The sequence below is a fragment of the Rhinichthys klamathensis genome, unplaced genomic scaffold (assembly GCF_029890125.1).
Source record: "Rhinichthys klamathensis goyatoka isolate OS25496 unplaced genomic scaffold, OSU_Roscu_1.1 h1tg000139l_1, whole genome shotgun sequence".
Lineage (NCBI taxonomy): Eukaryota > Metazoa > Chordata > Actinopteri > Cypriniformes > Leuciscidae > Rhinichthys > Rhinichthys klamathensis.
This window is the reverse complement of record NW_026606674.1, coordinates 2,329,894-2,336,250: the sequence shown is the minus strand read 5'-3', so window position 1 is coordinate 2,336,250 and position 6,357 is coordinate 2,329,894.

Below are 6,357 nucleotides of genomic sequence, written 5' to 3'. Positions count from 1 at the left end.
GATAAACGGAGACAATCCTCTCTCACACATGTCTGTCCCACCCGTGTTGTGTTCACTCCTTGCCTGGCCTGATGGGATGTTTGTTATACTTCTCTTTTTGAGGATGGGCACAAAGCAAAGCTAAACGGAAAGGGAAACGCCTTTTGTGTTTCAATAGATTTGACTTTCTCACACTGACAGTGGAGGCTTTTGGACTTGAGCTCAAATACTAGCCATTCCGTTTTATACTCCAAATTTTGCGAGTAAACTGTGAAAAAAAATAATAACGTGCTTATTTATTATCTTTGTTAAAATTATTGTGCATGTTGTCGTGGACATGTAAAACGGACCAGAGCATAGCCCGCCCAGAACTTTTTTTTTTTTTTTTCAGGTATAACTTTTTCTTCCCTTCTTTGCCTTCCCTTTAAAGTGATGTACTTTTATCAGCAAACATCCTCACCAAGTCCTGCTATCATTTCTGGATAATGGCATCAAGTTGTGTGTGATGACACTTTGAGAATCATCCAATCAGATTCTTAGCGCTGTTTTAGGGCTGATCACCCAAACCCGCCCAGCGTGAATCGCACAAAATCATGTTCAGGTATGTTTCACTCCAAAATCAAAAGAAAATAAATTATATTTTGCATAAAATTGTTTTAAAAAATAATATAAAACATTTTAATGACAATTAAGCACACTTTACACATCCTCATGTGTTTCTCATTCTCAGTGAGGATATTTGTTACTGTAACAGTACTTTTAAAGGTACTACAACAAATGTAAAATGCTTCATAACGATTGTAAAAATACTTCAAAATGTAAATTATATCATTACAGTAATAATTATATTATATTTTGCACTACAGTAATGACAGATTTGGGGGTGTAAAGTGTTTAATTGTCATTAAAATAATGCACAAAATTGTGCAGAAACATGTCTGTGAGATTTATCCAAAATGTATTATTATTAATTATTTAAAAAAACAAATGTGCACCTGAAATATGAATGATCTCTTCTCTGCCATTTAATGTCTGGAGTTAGCGAGAAATTAGTCTATAATGTTGATTATTTTTATACCAATGTCAATGCAATTTGTTGAGCTGAGGAGCTCTTAATACACCTTGCTCAACACACACACACACACACACACACCACTGCCCTCCTGCTCAATGCCTGAACCCATTCTTGCTTTACCATGTAACTTATGCAACAAGATTCCTTTTGTAAAGATATGCTTTGTATTAAAGAGGTTACTTGGGGAATAGAATCTCACAAATGCATATTTTTAAAACTCAAATGGTGTTGATTATATATTATAAATGTATTTCAGTTGTAAAATACACAAAAAAAGAAAAGAAAAAAGATGAAAACAGAAAACTACGAGAGTGTTGCTAGTGCACCTGTGCTGTAAATTTGTTCTTCGGTGTAGTGAAATTTATTACAGTTTCTTAATTTCTCCTAATTTCCATGGACAGAAAATTTGATGTCTCACAGTTTGCTTTCTGGATCGACGATGACAAAGGCTGGACCATCTGTTTAGGTTTGAAGAGTTTATTTTTTCCTGTTTGGAGGGCAGAATTGACGGAGTGCATGTGCTCACAGACTCACAGAGAACATGTGTGGTTTTTTTTCTTCTTCTTTTTTCAGGATCCACAGGGGACTTTTAAAACAGACTTCCTGTTTGTGATATAATGTACATTTAAATGACTACCAGGTGACGATGGTCCTTTGGAATTTGTTACAGCTTGTGTTATGGACATTAAAATATGACATATTGAAAAACAATGGAAAAAAATACAAATCAGTTGTTTAGTCCGGTGCAGTGTCTATGAATAAATAGAATTAACTAATTGTCCTATTAAAATACAGATACAAAATTACAATGGTGTTGTGATTATTTTATCAATCTTAGTTCATCATGGAAGCATTTCCATCTTATGATATTTAATACCTCATTGCAACTGTATTGTCTGGTTTCAGACAGGGCTTAGATTAAGCCCGGATTAGGCCTTAGTTCAATTAGGACATTTATGTAGCTTTTATAAATGTGCCTTAGAGAAAAAAAACATCTTGAGACAAAACAATGGCATTGGCATATTTTAAGATATGTCAGTGCAAGTTGCTTTTAGTTAAAACAGCTCAGACATGCATTTTAGTTTGAGACTAGCCTGTTAGCTTTGTTAGCATTGATATGCTAGCAAACTGCTAAAAGCAGGTACATGAATTTAAAATGTAGTCTTTCTCTGTAAAATATTGACAGTGTATTAAAATTTTTGCTGTAAATTAGGCCTTTTTTTTCAGGGAGCATTCATGTCCGCCGAGAATACAGTTATGATCCGCAATCAAAATTCAGACAGTATTCACGTAACACAAACATCTGGAATAAGTTGCTCTCCAAAATGTAGGGTTCGTTCAAATACCTAACTGTTACGAATTAATCCACTGGAGGCAAGCTGGTAGAGAACCCAAATGCAACTTTACTTCAAAACATAACCAAACATAAAACCAAGACATGAAACAAGAACAACAACGAGAAACATTCGATACTAGACAAAGACACAGGGCAAACATGAGGGCTTAAATACACACACTAATTACAAGACAAGGAACACCTGTGAACAATGATCAGACGATTAACAAATGACAAGACACATGGCAGAATCACATGACAATCAGGGAATCACATGACAGACAAGAACAAGAAACAAAACCCACAACGTGACAATAACCATAATTATGAGTAATAGTAAAAACAAGTTAGCAAGGCTTCACTCGCTTCTATTCCTAGCTGAGTGGCATTTTCTTTTGAGTTTCCATTTTGCCGATTTCATGCGTTTCTCAGGCCGGTACATATGAGGGACCTGTTTTAATACGGGCAACCGAAGCGGTCTCACACTCTAGCCACTTAGCGTGATTACGTTACACATTAACTTTCTATGCGATGACCACTCAGCTTTTCTTTTATACTCAGGAATCAAAGGGATGAGTAGGGCCGGAAGGCAAGGGATTGCACCTATTTTCCGAGTTCACTCAGAACAAGCCCAGCGCAGGGCTGTGGTGAGCTCCCAGCAGGCGAACGATACTGCGCATTAGCATATTTCCCATCACACCGAGGGTAATTGAGACGTTTGAAGTCGGTTGTAGGAAGAGACCGTATCTGAGAGACGCAGAAGGAGGGGGACCTCACCACACACCGGGGGATATTGAAGTCAGACTTTATACAGGCTGCAGCTGTCTGTTTGTGACCTCGCTATTTTTGCTGAGAGGTGAAAGGTTAATGGTTTTATTTCCCCGCTGACTCGTTTTACTGTACTTGGAGAAAGGAAAGAGGGATGGAGGCTGTCTATATGATAGTACCGTCCGTGTGAAACTCTCTGTACATCTGAACCGACGCTAAACGGCGGATGACACAAAGTCACCAATCTCAATTGGTGTCTTTGGCTGAAAAGTAATACATTTTGACAGTGATTTACCACAGTAGGCCTATGTGAACACACACCAGCACATGCTTGAGGATGGAAGACTAAGTTATAAATCCAGATTTTATTTCTCTGTCTGCACTGGGCCGTAACCAAAAAGTTGCAATTTTAGGGTGGTCTTCCTCAGTGGTCGTCAATGTCAAAAATGTTTGAGATTGATGGCCAGTCAAATCAATAAAGGAGGGCTTTACTTTTCACAGAAGCTGAGGCCGAGCACGAATTCCAGAGTGAGTAGCTAAACATTAAATATTTGGCAAAGTACTCAACTTTTAGTCAAATTTAGAATGAAAAATATAGGCATTTACGTAATCATTTACGTGTTTTATGCAATTAATAATTGTCTGTCATGACAAGAAACATTAATGGATCCATTTTTAGTGCATTAGAAACATGATGACCAGTGAGTGTACATATTATTATACAAACATATTATTTGCAAATAGTATAAATGGATTACAATAAATTACTGTTCTTATACGGCTTTTCTTTTTATTTATTCCTTCAGGGTATATTTACATGACAACCATGTACTAAAAATGGAAAGATTTTCCTTTGCTTTGAGATGACGACATTGTCAAAACTAACCCGGTTCACAAGGATCTGCGAAAACAACTAAACACGCTGTGTTATTCATGCCAGGCCAGTAGTCGGCGAAAGTAGTCACTTTGTAAAGAAACACCAAGCGCCTGACTGAACACGTTATATGCATGACATCACCGTTTTCACAAATATGCGTTTTTGTTGTTTACATTAGAGACGTTAACGTATCGTTTTCATAAACTTGCACATTGAAACCTAATTTCAAAAGTTTGCGTTTTCAGGCCGGCAAAACACCATTGTCGTGTAACTAAACTAAACGGTAACTCCGTTTTTAGTTAAAAATGGTGTCGTGTAAACAACCCCTAAGTCTCTTTAAATACTTTAATTCCTTTAAATAAAAAGATTCCCCCATAAATGACTTTGGTCCCTGTCTGTCTCTATCTCACACAGGAGATGAGAGAGGAAACAGTATGTCTTTTGTAAGCTTGTATGACGGCAATCCTGTGTGCTCCTCTCTGTTTCATAAATCAGATCCTGCACTGGCAATGAGCGGTGGGGGAAAGAGGAAGCTGACAGGAGCATTTCTAGCTCTCCACAAGCTATGTGGATCAGCGTACTAGTATACTGTCCATGCTATTTCTGCAGTAAACTCTGGGAATTATGTTTTCTGTATACTTGGATGACTTATTTGCCAAAATGTCCAATGTGCAACAGTGAAGTCCTAACCGGAAACAAGTTAGTTCGTTTGGTGGCTAACGCTAACTTCCTAATGCTACTTTATAGAATGTCTCAAATTTGCCAAGATTAATGCTTCCCTCAAGTACACCTGTGAAACTCGTACTTCAGAGTCGGGCATTTGTTATTACATGTCACACATTCAAGTCGTAAACATAACATAAAATTAGCCTAAACCATGCAAAATTATTATATTGTGAATAATAAACCTAACTCACTGTGTTGAAAAATATTGATTTCTGTCACTTTATACATGGTAAAGTGAAGCAGACACAGCAATAGCGAACGACAACGATCCAATCAAATCCCAATGAACAAAATCAAGTCCTGCCCTTCCATTTTTCTTCTTGTTTGAGAGGCGTTTCACTCAGATACATCACAATAGGGAAGAAAAGACGAACTTCTGTTTCATGCCGACTTTAACACAATTTTCTACAACTTTATTCCAGCCACTTATCTCAGATTATAGGCTACATATCTGTATTATATATTAGTGTTTCCACCATGTTTCAAATTGGCACACCTCTGACAAAGCCGTAACATGCATCATTGAGAATTCAGTTTGAAGTTGAAGGTCACTTGAAGGGCACATTAGCATGCTACTGTATGAAATGTTTAGTGTTGTATAGCCTATATTCTGTTTTAAAAAAATTGTAGGAAGGATATAGTGTGGAATTCAGAAATTCTAGTGTTCCATTCAGACATAGCTTTTGTCATTTCCATGTGTCTACTTCCTCACTCTTTCTGTATACTCTCCATTGAGATGTTTTATTCATTGCTTTACATCTGTTAAAATTCATGAAGCAGGACAGGGCTAAATCCCTGCGCTTCTCCTCAGCCAAGGATGTATTCCATCAAGTGCAGAGAGGGGCCAAAAATTCCACCTGTGTTTCCACCCAGTAGCACTTAAGCGTGACACCTCTGGAATGCTCAAACTTGCAAACAAATCGCTCTGCAGAAAATCAGCCTGATTCGCCGGAAGTAACTGCATGGTAAGAAACCAGACTTTGCTGCATGCTTCAATTGTTTAAAATGAAGCGTAATGGTTGTTACTAGGCATGAAATTGGTGAATCATGTGTCAGATACATGTTGAAATATGCTGGACCTTGTGGTGTTATGACAAAAGTTTGGCCACTCATATGAAATTTGATGCCTTTAATATGTTACAGTTTAGCCCAATATAATGGGTATTTGAAAGCGTTATAAAACATGAAATCACAATTGACTGATTTTACATTATATTATGAGTGAATTATCAGTAGGTCTACATTATTTTAAAGAAGAAGAAAAAAAAGTTTTAAGTTTTTAAAAATATATTATTTTGAAAAATACTTTTAAATATGTTTATAAATGTAAATATTTGTCATATTTTTGTGGTTACTTAAACATAATGTTTTGACAATTTATAGAATTTCTGCTTAACTTAGCCTCCCTAAAATGTTATTGTGAAAAAAAACCTTTGGAAGGGTTTATGGCCATCCGTAAATCGCTCATTTGACTCACTCATAATAAATAATGGCTGAGATGTTGTGAACAAACACACTGGCTTCAAATAACATCATATCTTTTGTGTTTAATGCACTGTGATTCACATGCAAGTTTTATAATGGGTTTCTCAAACC